This window comes from Lygodium microphyllum, chromosome 8 (genome assembly GCF_053477565.2).
Source record: "Lygodium microphyllum isolate KBCC chromosome 8, Lygodium_microphyllum_v1.1.10, whole genome shotgun sequence".
Taxonomy (NCBI): Eukaryota; Viridiplantae; Streptophyta; class Polypodiopsida; order Schizaeales; family Lygodiaceae; genus Lygodium; species Lygodium microphyllum.
The window spans coordinates 50,243,734-50,261,889 of NC_141142.1; the positions used below are offsets into that span (position 1 = coordinate 50,243,734).

General features: G+C 40.7%; 1 pseudogene; it reads left to right on the forward strand.

Moving 5' to 3' along the window:
• The first annotated feature begins 10,573 nt into the window (after positions 1–10,573).
• On the forward strand, positions 10,574–10,888 carry LOC148032268 (heat shock 70 kDa protein 4 pseudogene; annotated as a pseudogene).
• Positions 10,889–18,156: the final 7,268 nt, after the last annotated feature.

The following is an 18,156-nucleotide window of genomic DNA, read 5'->3' on the forward strand; positions in this document are numbered from 1 at the left end:
GATTAAATCTGACCTGCAAGCCCTGCTCAACCATTTGACCGACAGAAACCAGATTCTTGGTGATATTCGGGACGTGAAATACATCGGACAGGTATTTCTTTTTCCCATCCTGCATAGACAAGGGAATTTTTCCAATCTGCACAATAGGATGTGCAGTATCATCACCAGTCTCCACAAATCCTAGTTTTTCCATTTTCCTTGCATCCTCCATCCATTCTGCATGACTTGTCATGTGGTTTGATGCACCTGAGTCAACATACCATACATCATTACCATACATCATTTCTTCTGCACTTGTCACAGAATTGTTCATGTGCTGCACCATAAACAAGTGCCCATTTCTGTCATCACCCTGTCTACTAGAAGATGCATAATTCCCTTGTTGCAGTTTTCCATTCATGATGTCATTCTGCGTTTTATAGCAGTCTTTAGCCATATGACCCATTTTACCACAGTAGTAGCATTCAACATTACTGTTTGCATTTTGGCCTCTTTGCCATCCACCACGACCTCTTTGGCTCCCTCTGCCTCTAGAGTTACCACGTCCTCCTCCATAGGACTGGTTTGCTTGAGTTTGCTGCATATTCTGATTTCTGCCACGGCCTCCAAATCGGCCTCGTCTACCTCTGCCTCTACCTCTTCCAGCATTTGAGTAGAAGACAGCTTCTTTTGAAGTTCCTCCTGAAGAAGATGCACCACCATTTCTCTGCTCCTCAGAAATTAGAAGAGCAATCAACTCCTCAAAATCAGGAAATCTTTCACGGACGGAAATGGATGTTCGGAACTGTGCATAATCCTTTCCTAGACCATTCAAGGTCACGAAAACTAAATCATCATCTTCCACTGGCGACCCAATGGAAGCAAGTGCATCTGCAATCTTCTTCACCTTCATGTGGTAGTCGTTGATGCTCATACTTTCTCTTTGCACATTATGCAACTCTTGCTTGACCTGCATTTTCCTGGCTTGCGTATTTGTGCTATACATTTTTGACAAAGTGTCCCATGCCTCCTTTGGCGTACTTGCATCCTGAATATGCACAATCATAGAGTCTGAAATGCTGATAGACAGCCAGTACATAACTTTCCTGGCTCTCTCATGCCATGCTTTGAATGCCTGCATTTGCTGTTGATTGGGAACATCAGGAAGAACTGGTTCTTCTTCATTTCCTGCAACAAATTCCCAATATCCTTTTCCCATAAGGAAATTCGTCATTCTAAACTTCCATGCCTGGAAGTTGTTCTTGTCAAGCTTTTCAGTGACAATCTATGAAAGAGAATCAGATGCCATTACAGAACACTGTGAAAAATTCTGTCACTGCAAAAACTTAGCTTCACCCTCACAAGGGCAAATCTGTAAAACTGGTGAAAGTGGTATTTGACCACACAGTCACTTCCTAGTGACGATTTTGCATCAATAGGCAACAGGGATGATTTTGTAACTCCCAATGTCTCTGCGCACAAGCATACGGTGCAATTTCTACAGTAGCTTTTCACCGACCTGTAGAACAGTGGCTGCACAGCATAAAACTGGACCTTTTCCTGAGTGCGTGCAGAAAACTTCCGCCTCCAAGACAGGCCCCGAAATGGCCTCAAATTAAAAAAACAAGGTTGCCGAGGGCTAAAGCCCTCGCCCGCAACATATACTGCCCTCTTGCTTCACCGCGAAGGGCGTCTCAACCTGAGACAATACACTCTTGCAATTTTCGACTGTGCTACCTGCAGAGATCTGCTCCCAAAATAGAAAATGAAAGCAACACTGCTCCTCTTACCAGAACACCGCGAGCTTGGCTTGCTTTCTTGAGCTCCTTACCACGAACAAGGCTCTGATACCATATGAAGATTGTGGGAGAGAAGGAAGGAGTCTCGCTTGAAGCTTTCTTGCTTGCACAATGGGGGAATACACACAAGGGTGGAGGCTGAAAACAGTTTTTCTCTTCTTAGTTGTGTAAGCCAAAAGAACTCTAGTATAAAGAAATAGAAGAACCCTATATATGGGTCTCAAACCAAACTCAACTAACTAAGGTGGCATACTAACTAAGCCACGAACTAGAGTAGATAAGGATAGCTATCATATAGCTATTATTCATGGGCGGTGTACCAACCGCGTCTGCAACTGACAAGTCGGTGACATAAATACACAACGGTCACCTTGGTGTATCACGAGTGGAGCTCGATATCTCAACATCTGGGTGTACAGAACCTCTCATAAGGCTGCTACAGGACTAGACCCCTTTCCAATTGATATATGAAACATAAGTCCTCTTTCTTGTTGAACTTGACCTACCCTCTCTATGTGTGGCTATCAAAGAACACTTGGGAGATGGCGAGTCACTACAATGCTCTCTCTTGCACTTGGAATGTCTCGATGAGAATTGCAGGATGGCCCTACAATGCATGGAAGCCACATAAGCTCGCAGAAAGGCCTATCATGACAGCTTCATCAAGCAGGAGTTCAAGGAAGGTGACTTAGTCCTAGCCTATGATTCACAATTTGGCAAGTTTCTAGGCAAGCTTAAACAATGCTAGATGGGCCCTTATAAGGTACCTACCATCAATCCTAATGGCTCTTTCCAAGTCCAAACAATCGACACTTCGGATGATCCCTTCCTAATTAATGGCTATCGCCTCAAGACGTATTACCGTCCCTAGGGATCTTGACAATCACCATCGATAGCTTCCTCCTTCCTTGCACAATGGTTGATAAAGCTTTACCTAATGCTCCTAATAACCCTCTTGTTGATCCTGATTATGTGGCTTCATTCTATTAGCCCCTCACGGCCATCTTCCCCTCCTCCTTGGCTTCCTTTCTGTCTAACGTAGTAAAGGTGGAAAGGTTGGTTCTGATACATGGTGTTCCTACCATTCTACTCTTCCAACAAAAAACAAAGAAAATAAAAATATATCGATCATGGGAGAAAAGGGCTTAGGTCCTTATCATGCCGAGCTATTCTTTAATAAAAGGTGGAAACACCCTCAACAGTAGGACATAAGAAAACAAAAAAGAGAGAAAGAAAATAAATAATAAAAAATAAAAATAAAAATATTATGGCTCTTTGTCATAACATGTCTCATTCCAAGAAAAGTTGGCACATACCCTTGGACGGGAAGTTGGCAATGGAAAAGGTGGTAACACCCCGTAGTCCAGGACAGTTGAAAATCTTACAGAACTTTTGTAGAAGAAGTTTGCAAGCCGCCTCCCTTGGTGTACTGAATCCTATAACCTCATTAGTGCTTGTGATTCCTATAACAGACAAAGTTTCCAACATGCAATTCAAATACTAATCTTGTTGGCTACCTCCATGGGTATGCCTCTTCATCAATCGATCCAAGTGACATTATCAACCTATTGACGGCGATCTTCATCAACAAACCTTGAACGATGTGAGATTTCATCCTAACCAAATGGGGATGTGAGTATGGACTGCCCTCTCTATTTATCAAAGAGAGTGTAAGACAAAGGGTGGGCAGTCCTTGCCCTTTATATCCAACAGAGAGGTGAAATGTGTGAATGGAGAGCTGTACGCAGAGGATTGGCCTCTCAATGCATAAAGCACAAAAATTTTCTTGCACATGACACTATAAGGCTCTGTGGCCTTCCTTCTTACATGGTATGCCGGCACATGGTAGGATACACACTTGCACCATCAATTGCGCACAAGGCATACATCCTCTACACAAGTGACAGTGAGAATAACATCAATAGGTTTCAAGAATAGGTTGCCCTCTTGCATCTATTAACGGAGCGTGAGATAGAGGGGGGCTGAGCGTGACTGATGTTTCCTCAAATAACTATTAAGAGGTGCAGACAGAGGGATGTTACGACACTTGGAGTCAGCACGTACGTTCTCGTTTCCCTATGCACATATGCGATGGGTCTCTGCCATCACCCTAGGACACATCACCCTATTCTATACACTATACTACAAGGCTTCCTACTTGCACAGTGGCATACTCCTTTTGAACTATCTCCCTTATTGATCTCTAAGTTGGGTGTGAGACTGGGTTTCCATCATTTTTCAATCGAACGATGTCTGTTGTGGGGTGAATGACTGTTCTTTCATTCCATTCGAGTGACTATGAGCCGAGCACAATATCCTTCTCCATCAACGATTTTTGACCGTTCTCTCTGCACAGTTGCCTTCCTAGGTGCTATTGCGTGATCCACTGTGCCACGCTGGACGTGCTGTGAAGACACTTTAGTATCTTGTGCAGCCAACTACGACAGAGCATGTGACATCGACAACCAACTTCAATTCTCAGAAACATGTGCTAAGTTTTTCTAAACCTACACCTTTTGTTTCTCAGTGACGGTCATGTTTTAAATGTGAGGTCATCAACGGTTGGTCTAATGTGTGGTCCTACGTTCTTGTTGCTTGGTTGGTCTAATGTGTGGTCCTAATGTGTGGTCTTACATTCTTGTTGCTCGATTCACCCTTTATGTTAAGGTCTTAAGTGTGGATTTACTCTAATGGGGTTCCTTCCCCATGCACTCATCCTCCTTCACCCCCTTTTTGAGGCCATTCCTTCTCTGTTTCCCTTTATCCCTTGTTTTGACATTTTTCCATGTGAATGCATTCTCTGTTCATTGGAACCCCCATCCAACCTTATAGCCTTGTTCACTAGGGTAAGTTACTCATGAATATATGTGTGTATCACGTGAGTTCAATAAATTTTTTACATACAAAAGGGTGTAATATAAAGGTATTATTTACAAATTGAATAGAAAAGGGTTATGTTTCATTTAGGAAAAATTCACAAATAAGGATATTTATAAATAGGCATTGAATGCACATGATGTAGAGAATATACATATAGTAACTTCCTCGACTTGTTTTTCCCTTCTAGCTGGCCAGTTTTCCTTTTTACAGCCCCCTATTTCGCACCATAGATCATGAGTTATTAATTTTTGAAGAATTTTCTACCCATTTCACATGTTTCCATGCGAAAGCGTCTTTTTTGCATCAAAACTACAATATATTGTGCCATCCTAACCTACACCAAGAAAATTTTCCTTTTTATTGCCTATCATTCCGATGTACGGTTTTTCCGCCATTAAATCTTCTATAATTTTGGGTATTTTCGTGTGTGTTTTTGACTCTTTTTCCATATGAACTTGCATTAATCACCTCCAAATTTAATTTTGATTGAATAGCCATGTCCAGTTTTGTCTCCTACATGATTTTCCTTTTTTCTATCCTTATCCGGTCTACCTATTTTATTTTATTAAATTTTCAGTGTGTTTTTATGATCTTTTTTTTTCTTTTTACGATGTGAACGCCATCGAAACTACGTTTTGACAAAACAAACCTGTTTCACTCACTTTTCTTGACATTTTTCCTTTTTGTTGCCATCCATTCCAATGCATGAATTTCTCTGTATTCAATTTTGACTCCATTTTTATTTGTGTTTTTGTCGTTTTTCCCATGGGAACGCACCTTACCATCCCCGGAACTGCATTTGACCTTACCCATCCTATCCGACCTATTCCTATGGACATTTTCTATGTTCACTTTTTCAGGTTTCAACCTCTGAATCTTTTTGTATTAGTTTTTATTTGTAGTTTTGGGTTTCTTTTTATGGTTTTTTCCACGTGAATGGATCCTATCTCTATTGGAATGGTATTCTAATGTGATAACCTTGTCTGGCACATCGTCTAGTCTACTTTTCCTTCTTTTTGCACTTTGTTATAGCAGATAGATTTTTTAAAATGAATTTTCGTCTCATTTTGCATCCAAACATCACACGGGTTTGCGCACGAACGCCCTCATTTTCATCTTTCGATGTGCACGTCACGTTCATCTTGACGTCCTCCATCCCTATGCATGCCCGCACAGTCTCCAGTTCTCGACAATGCAAATTTTTTTATGCCCCGCCTACACACGCACGAGACTGGGGGACTATTGTCTATTATTATTATTATTTTCTTTATTACCCAAACATACACCTTGTTAGTTATTTTTTTTAAAAAATCCCCTCTTATTACCCCTCTCGCATCCCCTCACCCCCCATTTCCTTCATCTCTCTCCTCTCTCTCTTTCTTTCCCTCTCTCCCCTTCTCCTTCCCCACCCTCCTTCTCTGCCTATCCCCTCACCCCCCATTTTCTTCATCTCTCTCCTCTCTCTCTTTCTTTCCCTCTCTCCCCTTCTCCTTCCCCACCCTCCTTCTTTGCCTATCCCTGCTCCCTCCCCTCCTCCTTCTCCCCCCTTCCTTCTCTTCCCTCCCCTTCCCTCCTCCCTCCTCCTCCTCCTCGTCCTTTCCCTTCTCCCTCCCCACTGCCTTACCTTTTGTCACCCATCTTTGTTGTATTGTGGTCGCCACACGCCCTCCCAATCATCGCAGTATGGTTGCCGCCCGCCCGTGGCCTTAAGCTTTTCTCCCTGACGTCACATGCCACCTCCCTTATGACCACCGCTACATTTTTGCCGACCTCGCCACCTTCCCTACTAGCCGCTGCTGCCGATGCCCTATGCTTCTCACACTGCCCTGCCACAGGCCTCCTCATTGCCCCTCTTGATGCCCTACGCTCCTCCTTGTTGATGCGGTCGGATATCCTCCACCTCTATCCCCTACACCACCCACTCCTCTCCCTCGTCCACCCCCTTCACCACCTTCATCACCTCGTCCCTGACCTTCCACCCCCACCTACTCCCTCTCCTCCCACCTCCTTCACCTCCTCACACCCCTCTCTCACCTCCCACAAAACCACCCCCCTATTCGCCCGCGGGCCCCCCTTTCCACCCCATACTTCCACACCCCCCCCAAACATAGACAAAGAGAAAAAAAAAACCCCACACTGCCCGCAGGTCCCCCTTTCCCACATGCTACACCCTCCGGGCCCTCCGAGCCTCCTTGCTGACGCGCTCCGTCTCCCACCTCTGTGTCATCTCTACGTGGTGTCGTTTTTGTGGTTGTTTGTGTGTTGGTTCGTGTCTTGGATTTTCTATGTGTGCTAGAAGTGCTCGTTCATGCGTGAGGATGCATGTCTCATTTCACCCATGGCGAGGAGTTCTCATTCGCATGCAACTGCTATTGGCTACCTCTTTGTCCTGACTTTAATTATTTTAATCCCATAAATTAAAAAAACCCAAAAAATTCATTTAAAAAAATGGGCAAAACGTGTAAAATTTGATAAAAATTTCATTTAAATGCCAAAAAATGCAAATACAAATAAGAAAAATTTCAAAAAAATCTTGAAATTTAAATGGCAAGCACTAGAAGGAGTCCATAGGTACATGACAAGAGAGAAGGTAAAAATCAAATCCAAGAACGAGCTTGTAGAGCAACAAAAGCCTCTTTTGATGCCCTAGTAGTACTCTTTATAGAAGTCCCCACATGGCACTTAAGGTCCCCTTCCTAGTCAACTCCATCTTTGAAATATTGATGACATGCCAGTGAATGTAATCCGAATGCCCATCTTTAAGGGAGAGTACAATGAAGATCCTAATCTTCATGTAGCAAGTTTTATGGTAGCATGTGTGGCTAACAATTCCAGAACCCCTAAGCAATGGTTAGCAATATTCCCCGCCACTTTCAAAGGCACAGCGTTTGAGTGGTATGAAAGACAAGTAGCAGGAACTTTTGGCATATGGAACATGACCTTCCTCACTAAATTCAAGCCTGAAGGTTTTGAAGAGCGGATGCGAGAGGAGTTTATGAAGTCCTCTAGTGAACGAGTAGAAGCCTACGTCTCATGAATGGAATCAATACTGAAGAGATGGACCAACCATCATTTGGATGAAGGCATCTAGAAGGGATTTTTTCTTAGAGGCCTGCAACTAGAAGTTCACAAGTTTGTGGAATTGAGAAGACCAATCAATCTACAAGCTGTAGTGGTGCAAGACTATATGATGAAGTTGAAGCAAGGTTGTCAATGAGAGGAGGCCTACCTCCCCCATACCAGGAATGGCATACCCACCAAATGCAGTCCCAGGGATAGTTCCTTACCCTTATCCCTAGATACAAACAGTTCCACAATACAGTGCACCTAATCCATAGTGGCCACACGCGACACTACCTCAAATAATAGTTCAACCACAACAATAGTGGCCTCAAACGGTTCCCCCAATGGCGACTCAACAATAGTGGAATCCTACCCACTCGAATTAACAACCCCAAGTCTCAACAGGAGCTCTAAATCAAAACTAGAGTAGAGGATCGTCTGGATCATCAACCCAACTAGTGTATGAAATGATCACAGAAGCTTCCCAAAACCCTACTACAAGTACTCCAGGAGGTAAACATTTGAAGGACAACCTGTCCAATTCAGTTTGCAAGCATCAAGAAAGATCTTATGGATGTGATTTTTAGAACAACTATTACAAGTGCTGAAGGTGAATATCTCCAATATATCCACTCCTGCAGGAGGTGGGAGAGATGTGATGCGTTCTAATATATGGTATGGAAAATGCCATCAGGCAGGACATTTAACTACTGAATGTACCTGAAAATCAACGATTCCTAGCGCCTTCTATTCATATTGTTTGAGGAAGAACCCTGTAGAGGATATCTACTCTCTGAAGGAGATGCACGAAAGAAGAAAGAAAGATGAAGATGCAAGATTCAACTTGTTGGAGTCCAAAATGACAATGCAAGACATTGGACCAAGGCCTAGGGAATTCGGTCCTAATTTTGGTCCAAGGAGGTTTCCCTCTCAAAGTTATGTGTAACAGATTCACATCAGGAGAGACAAAGGGGCTATCAAATAGATCTTTCCCAAAAAATAGAGGCACAGTCCCTAACAGTGGGCACTCTAAGCCAACCATCGAAGGAAGAAAAGTCTCTGTCAATGGGTGAATACCTCCTGCCTGAACCCAAATTGACTTCTGAAATCACCTCTGACAGCAAGATAGAAGCATGGACATACTGTTCTCCGTGTTATATGATAGTAACAGAGACATGGACAAAGATAGGGATAGAAGCAGAGGCAGAAGACATAACAGAGGGCTTGTTCTTCTCTTACAGAGCCCCCACAAAGGTAGAACAAGAATATGAAGAGGACAAAGGTGATAATGCAGAAGAAGATTATGAAAGTGAGATAGAAGAGTCTATCCTACTTGCAGAAGGGAAATATGAGGAAGATATTTTAGAAGTTTGACAACTCAAACTGAACTCTTATAGAGCCCCCATAGAGATAAAAATAGAATCTGAAGAGGACGAAGGTGATAATGTAGACAAAGATTATGAAAGCAAGCTAGAAGAGTCTATTCTACTCACAAAAGGCAAAGATAAGGAAGAAGTCCTAGAAGTTCTTGAAGCCTCAGAAGTAGAAGAGCCCTTTTTTGTTCAATAGAATGACTATGGTACCCTTTGGACTGATTAATGAGTCATGTCATAAGAAAAGCCTCTATAAGAAATGGATTAAGAAGAATAGGCCTTCCTTCAACACTGGCTCTTGTCGCCCAAAGTTACCTTTCCTAAGAGAAGATGATGATGATGCACCTTGCTAACAACCCCCAGTTCGATAGCTCAAAGAGAACACAGAAGGTTCCTATCATGTGATGTTCTAAGATGCATTCTTAGAGGAGTAGCCCTCAAGACAAGGAATAACTCATTCCCAAATCAAACTTGAAACCACTCTAATACATCTCAAGGAGAAAGCTAAGTTACCACTGAAAGAGGAAGTTGTTGAGAATAGAAAATGATGCTTGCCCATAAGTGGCTTTGTATGAGAGATATAACAAAGATGTATGCTCTAGAAGCTCTAGAAAGAGATGTCCAAAATCCCATAAGAACAAAGAAGAAAAGTGGTACTATCCAAAAAGTTTTAAAGGCATGTACTTGACACTCATTCCAATGAGATGGTACAATCATTTTGAGTCACTCAAGATTGTATTTATGAGTCTAAGCTAATCTATCTTGGAACCTATTTCACTTGAGTTACAATTTCTCATTCTAATCATGTATCCTATGTTTGATTTGCATCCATCATAGCTCATCTAGTTCTAGGTTCATGATTATCAACATGGTATCAGAGCCATGGCTGAGCTAGGTAGCTAGTTGTGTGATTTCTTCTTTGCAAGCTCTACAATTTGTCTCTCCTTCATTCTTCTCCTTGTACAAGTCCACTTTCATTTCAATCTCTAAAGCCATCCAATATCAAGTGTGTGTTTGAGGTGAAGAAGCTCAAGGAAGGGAGTTCTACTCAAGGAAAAATCAAGAAGCTTGGATTGGTTTTCACCTTGAAGGGGAGAAATAGGTTTGCCGCTACATTGGGTGTGGTGGAGTGGTAGAAGAAGAGCTTGAAGCTCCAAGTTAACATCGAGCTTTTCAGCTTGAATAACAATCCTTGGGAAACCATCCTCACAATATGATTTTATCATAACCTCATCTATTATACCCACCACCAATGCTTGTCAGGCTTGGAGAAGCACAACAAAGAAAGAGAAAGAGAGAGGACAAGGACCAGGGACAACAACAAGAACATGGACAACAAGCTGCTGGAAAAATTCGAGCTCTTGGGCATCCCCCTACTCCTTGTGGTGTGCCTCAGATCATTGTCTGCTTTGACATTGATACCAACAACGGCATTTTGAATGTCTCTAGGATAAAATGACAAGATAGAAGAATAAGAGCATGATCACCAATGATAAGGAGCATCTAAGCAAGAAGGAGATCGAGAAGATGGTGCAGGATGCAGAGAAGTACAAGTTGGAGGAGGAGGAGTACAAGAAGAAGGTGGAGTCGAAAAACTTGCTGGAGAACTATGAATACAACATGCGGAACACCATTCGAGATAAGACAATAGCTGACAAGCTAGATACCACAAACAAGAAGAAGGTTGAGGAAGAGCAGGCCATCCACAACCAGCTGGCCGAGGCAGATAAATTCGATGCCAAGTTGAGGGAACTTGAGGCGGTGCATTTACACAAAGAATTTCAACTAGTCTAGAAACATTTAATCCTTTTCTTGGGAGGCACAAAGCCTGATACACTAGATCAGACTGCCATTGGCTCAGATCAGCAAACTATGAATGGGACAAGTTATATTAGTAATTTATGGATATTCTCTGATAAGAGTGGATAAAAGGTTTCAATTGGAGAAGACTATGAAGGTTCTTCGAGCTAGCTTGGTTGTTGAGCATGTAGAGTACAAAGATGGTTAAAAGTATGATTTGACAGATGATGTTGCACGTCCTGTTACAACTTTAGTTTTAAGAGACGTGAAAGCAATGTACCTATGTATATGCATCACAAAAGCATTGAGCAAAAAGATTATGTCAAGAAGACTAAAGCAAAAGGCACCTACCCATCTCAAACTCACTGAGAAAGAAGACCAAAAGGACCTCACAAAAAATACTAGATTAGAAAATAATGAAGAACAAGTCAAATATGAATAGCATAAGACCAAAACCAATAAAGATCAAAGATTGAAACAAAAGACCAAGAAGATTGAGAAAACCAAAGGATGCCAAATAAGAAAAAGAAAGAAAATAAAGAAATTTTTGTTGTGCTAACCCTTAATGGATCTTGTTTCCCATAGTGGATGTAAAAACCCTTACCAAAATGTAAAGTTTCAAGCTTGACCTGACTAAGGCTACCAAAGGGCTAGCCTCCTGGTCCATGTCCACATGTAGGGGGAGTAAATGCTAGCAGGAGTAGAAACTCCTCATTTGAGGGGGGTGTTGAGAATAGCAAATGATGCCTGCCCATAAGTGGCTTTCTATGAGAGATATGACAAAATGTATGCTCTAGAAGCTCTAGGAAGAGATGTCCAAAATCCCATAAGCACAGAGAAGAAAAGTGGTACTATCCAAAAATTTACAAAGGCATGTACTTGACACTCATTCCAATGAGATGGTAAAATCATTTTGAGTCACTCAAGATTGTATTTATGAGTCCAAGCTAATCTATCTTAGAACCTAATTCACTTGAGCTACGATTTAACATTCTAATCATGTATCATGTGTTTGATTTGTGTCCACCATAGCTCATCTATTTTTAGGTCCATGATTCTCAACAGAAGTTGGTTCCATTGAGTCATAAGAGGAGGAGACCACTCCCTTGAAGGAGTTGGATCTCTATCCAGAAAGAGTCCATGGAAAATTCATCCACAAAGTGGAAGGTGAGAAGAAACTAACGTACGTGGATGCTGCAGGTATTGAATGCCACTTGAAGGTGGGTATCAATCTTCTAGACAAAGAATTAGTGGTCATACGTGACCTGCTGAAAGAAAACTTAGAAATGTTTGCATGGTCATATAAATATCTAATGGAGATTGATCCCACAATATGCCAACATCACATCGACCTAGAGCCCCTATGAGGTAGAGATAGAGTTGTATGAATCCAAATTACTCTACCCTAGTGAAGGCCTAGTTAAACTGAAGGTCCTTCTTCAGACCACAATTTCCGTACCGGACGTGGAAGAGGGAGTGCCTGAAAGGCCAAAGGCCAAAATGCCAAGTGGGAAAGGATCATTTTCCTATCCCTTTCACAAGTCAACTATTGGACACAGTGGCAGGCCATGAGCTCTATACCCTCTTGGATGGATTCAACAAATAGAATCAAGTCCAAATTGCAGAAGAATATCAATCTAAAATGACCTTCACAATCGAATAGGGAACCTATGCTTATAGAGTGATGCCATTTGGGCTCTGTAACACCCCTACTACTTTCCAACGAATGATGATGGCTGCATTCCAAAACCATATGAATGACTTCATTGAGGTATACCTAGATGACTTTTGTGTCTATAGCCTAATAATCTGTGAGCATTGGGGACACCTAGAGCAGTGATTTGACAAATGTGGAGAGTATGGGATTCCTCTCAACCCCGAGAAATATGTCTTTGGCGTTTCGCCCAGAAGTTCTTTGAGGCCACATTGTCTCTACACAAGGGATATTAACAGATCCTGTCCAGAACTACATTGCAAATTATAAAAAAAACAAAATTTTTCTGAATTTTATCATTGTTTATTCTTTTGCATCAGAGTTATTTTTCAAAAAATTTGCAGTGTTCTAATTCAATCTTGTTTTACTGATAGCTCTATATCCATCAACTTTGCATGAATGGCAGAATGTGGAGTAAATGGTTGATTGGTAGCTTGGAGTTTTCAAGAGGAGCATGTAAGTCCAAGATAAAATCTAACCTCAATAGTGCTATGAAACCCACCACAGGATCCAAAGATGTGCATCTTAGTTGGTTTATTCCATTCTCATTGTTTGCACATTTGTTTGGTTCATGTGATGTTCTGAAGAAAACAAAGATTACTTATCAATGCAAGTGTCCATTCGAGGAATGGATGAGTCGGCTATTGGGTGAGTTATGGCAAGTCAAAAGAACACATTTTGATGAGACGATTGAGTGCAAGGTCAATCAATTTAATCTCACATTCAGGTAAATCTTTTTTACTACTTTGCATTCCTTGATTTAATTGACATAGATCTTGTTTAGATGAATTGTTGTGTTAGTCACATTTACTTACTATTATTTTTATTTTTACTATATGTATTTCATTGCTAGAAAAACTTTGTGCATTTTCTTTCCATATAGAAGATGGCAACTTTTGCGAGGGGATTGGATCAGCTTGGATCAAGATACCTGAGATGAGACACATAAAGCTCTCATAGATGTGGTTATCTTGTGGAATGGTCATAATCCTTTTGTGGTCAGTGCAGAGATCCATTGGACCATTTCTTTTTTGAGACAAGAAATCCAATTGATGTCCAATGAGCCCCTTTGTAACTTCTATTTCAAGTTAGATAATATAAAATTTGGGATTCGTAGTAGTGAGCAATCCATGACATGTAAACAATGTGTTTCTCCACATATCCTTGAGATAGTGGAATCCTTCTAAATTTTTTAAATAAAGAACAAATACAAAATTTTTAAAAAACTTATGAGTATTTTAAATTTAGATAATCTTAGTTTACTGTGATCCAAGCATGCGATAATACATACTATAATTAGTCAATCGTGCTAGTTAAAATCATAATTAAATTGCAGGCTAGAGTTTTATAATCTATGCAATATTGTCTTTTCATAATGATATATTATAGCTCATCTCTTTTACTCATTTCCTAAATTTAAATACTAAATTTGATCTAAGGGATTTTGAATGTCTTTCAGATTTTTTTTCTTTAAAAAAATCTATATTTTCTCTAGTGGACTTGAATATACTAAGCAATCCAAGTATATTTGAGGATATAATAATGTAGAATGAAGTGTTTGTTTGTATAAGTAATTTTAATGGTGACTTTAAAGTATTGAAATAAAGAAACCAAGGTAAGAGTTTTAATTTGAAACTTTAGGGTTAAAAAAGAACATTTATTTAAAACCCTAGATACATAAAAGCTATAGCTCCAAACGCATTTTCACTTTCATTCTCTACTTCCCTACACTTGTGCTCTCCTTCCTTCTCTTTGTGTGGCATGGCTATCACTTCTGCCTTTGTCACATGGATTAGTTTCACATGCTACACACACATAGGAGATGAGATATGCCCCAACTTTTTCATGACCTTGAGTCTAGAGAGCTCGCTTTCCATCATAGACCCTAGCTCTAGTATAGTGGCATCATTTTGTGATGCGGCAAACCCTCTCACCTGCTCTATTCTAGACTCTGCTCTCAAATGGGTCCCCATAGATTTCTTCTATAGTTTACATGTTGGATCAAACCATGCAAAGGTGATCAAGCCTTCGTGCATGTGAGGTAGCATCTCTGCGCCAAAGTAGTACCCACCCCATCCTAGCACCATGCCACAATGGATCTCATCAATCGCGATGCAACATTTACCATATATGTTTTGTGCACTACTGAGGTGCAAGACTGAGGTGCAAGAGGATAGTGATGAAGACATTGGTGCACCCTCTTGGCCACATCTAGAGTATTTTGAGAGGGAACCTGAGGAGATTGCACGCGATCCAAGTGTAGAGGCAACACAAAGCTTAACCATTGTGCACCCACCTCCTTTTCCCCCTGATGAGACGTCGACAAAAGTGATGAGCCACCCCTCCCTTCTCTCCATGCTATCACCATCGAGGGGGTGGAATATCTACTCATGCAAGATGTATTAGAAATTTTGGAGCTAAGAGAAGAAGAACTATATTGTATCATGGTGCATGATGCACATGATGATTTTATAGATTTTGATATATAAGATGCTCTAGCACATGTTGATGAGGTGGCTTAATATGATGGCACGAGTGTCAATGACATCTCTACCATTGTGAGCATCCAAGAGCAAATTGAGGATGTGGCACCAGAGTATGAGATCTTAGATGAGGAGTTCGAGCAGTTGTTTGCAAGAAAGCCTTTTTGGTCCTCGATCACCTGACTAGAAAGCCTTTTTGGTTCTCAACCACCTGACTACATAGTACCTTCCCAAGAGAGAGACGAGGGTAACTTGGATGCTCCATTATAGTAGTAGATAGATGATGTAGAGAAGGTAATGTTATCAAATTCGCACACAAATTTACCAGTAGGGCCTCCAGGGCATGGGGACCGTTGGGATCAATTTTTGTCAAAATTGGGCTCCAGAGTAGCTCTGGATGGAGGCTCGCATTTGGGGGACCTGCATTTGTAGATTCAGGCCCCCAGATGCAAGCCCTGCTGGTAAATGTGCACATGAATCTGATGTATATATCTTTAGCACACTCCATGTATAGCGAGTCTAACACAATGAGTTTGACATTGAACTCGTGTCATGCAGGACATTGTCTATATAGATGAATTTTCATCTAGACAAGGTGGCCAATCTGGTAGCCAAGGAAGGGTGCAGGATGACTCGGCATTGAAAGAGTACACCGACCAGCTTATGAGCGACATTATTGTATTTCATAAGACATGCTCTCTGGCTTTTGTTGTGAGCTCCATGAAGTTGAGGGCACTAATGAAGGTTGGTGGGCCCTTCAAGACCATCGCGATAAACTCTAGCTTGCAAAAAGTAGTGTTGCTTCGATGTTTGAAGCTCCTCTACTTATTCTCTAGTACTAGGTTTGGGCCATTTTTTTCCATGGTGGCCGGTGGCATGGTTGCTAGTGTTCAAGACCCCAACATCATTAGGCAGGAACTACTAGGGTAAAATGTATTGCTACCTATGATCAAGAATAGACCATGGGGAGTATAGCTCAAAGAAGCCTAGGAGAGAGTAGATGTACATATTGCCAAATGATATCTCATCATCAATGTAATGCTCTTTGTAATCTTCTCTTGAAGTAATGAAAATCGATGTTTGTTGGATTTACATGTAATGTAATTTGTCATGTGTCGTTCATTATTGTTTTTTACTTGAATATTACGTTTATTTGTTGGATTTACATGCAACATGATTCGTACCCTAAATTTAATATATAGTGCTTTATCGAGTTCATACACAACATGCATTCATTCGAATGCATGTAACGATAACTCAAATACATAAATAAAACAAATAATAAGCGAATAAAGAAAAATGAGATGTGCCAAAAATTTTGTATTCATATTCAAAACATTTTACATGGGATCCATTACAACCAGGGTTTTACAAAATCTCTTTGGAAGCTACATTCCGTATATGTTTTAGTAGTACACAACTATCGTTATTGATTTCCACGAGGACCATCCTTCCATCGCCGAAAGAACCTCACTATCTGCGAATCCCTATTCTTGATGGTGACTCTCCTTACATGCATTGCTACATAGACCAAGTCTCTGAATAAGTCGATAAGGTAAGCTTTGGTAGCTTCCTATAGCGCAAGGAGGGCTTGGGAAGTCCAGCGATCACGTTGTTGCAAGTGTGATCCATTTGGAAAGTGCCACCTCTAGCTTTTGGAATGGAGCCTTTGGTGTCAAGATGTGCGTGGTCTTTTGGTAATGACGGATGCCACAAAGAACCAATGTGACTGGAATCCATCGACACTTGCGATGCTAGCATGGTGCTGGTGGTGGTGGAGTTGGGGAAGATGGCCTATGCATGGGATTTCTAGGGGGGTGTCTTCAGGCTGCTTGCTTGGTGCGTGCCGTGTCTTCTAGGAGAGAAAAATCAAAACTAAAAAGTGAAATGTGTAAAATGAGGTGAAACTTTAAACTTAAAGCTAAAATTTTTAAAAACCCTTAAACTTGAATTAATGTATCCAAGCTTTGGACAAAATATAACCAGTGATCTGATTGACATGAAATTTTACATGTGGACTTCTTTAGGAAACATCAACTACAAAAAAAAAAGGCCTCATTAGAAGCCTGTGTGACACCTATCCAAAGGAGGGTGGTGTCTTCTGGGACCTTGAATCCCCAAATTCAAGGCCCCACACGTGAGGCTTTGGATAGGTGTCATAGAGGCTTTTGATGGGGCTATTTTTAAAAAAATCCATGAGTTTTTATGATGCTCCACATGTGGGAGAAGTTTCATCAGATTTTGATTTATAAAATTGATGGTTTAATCATTTTTTGAAAATACATTAACTAGATTATATTTCACTAATAAAACAGAAAAAATCACCTCCAAGTGTGTGCAACTGCATATTAAATGTGTTATCAACTTAAAAATTCACAAAAATTAAGTCATGGGTAAAATGGAATATTACATATCGGATATAGTGTTGCCAAACTGCTAAATAAAGTAAAGATATAGTGCATTGGTCCATGTACAACTGATCATTAACGTGTGCATGATTGCACATTGAATTTATCCTTAATGAAATTACTTTCAAAATTAGAAACTTGAAAATACACACAATACAAACCATGGTCAATATAGAATATCACATATTGGATTTGGCATTATGAAACCATGAAATAGACAGTAGATAGTGCATCGCACCAAGTACAACTAGAGCTAGTCAAAATTTAGCTCCATTTTGCAGGTCATTACTATCAAATACTTGAAGGTTTCATAATAGAAAAGTGGAGGGTAGAGTGAAGAGTAATGGGGAAAAATGAAAGGAGAGACTTGACTTAAATGTGAAACTTTTAAACTTACTGTGGTATAAATAAACTTTAAAATCATCATTTCATTTCATTTCTCCACCCCATCCCAGCCTCTCTCTATCTCCTACCAACCCCCTCATGCCCCTCTCTCTCTCTAGGCCAATGTGAATGTTCCAAGGTTTGGAATTTTCATATCTTTGTCTTAGGATTTCGAAATCGACTTTTCATGATCAAAAAACATAGTTCAAAATCAACTTTGAAAAACATAGTGACAAACCTTCAAAATTTTAAACAAAATTTGCAAGACATCTC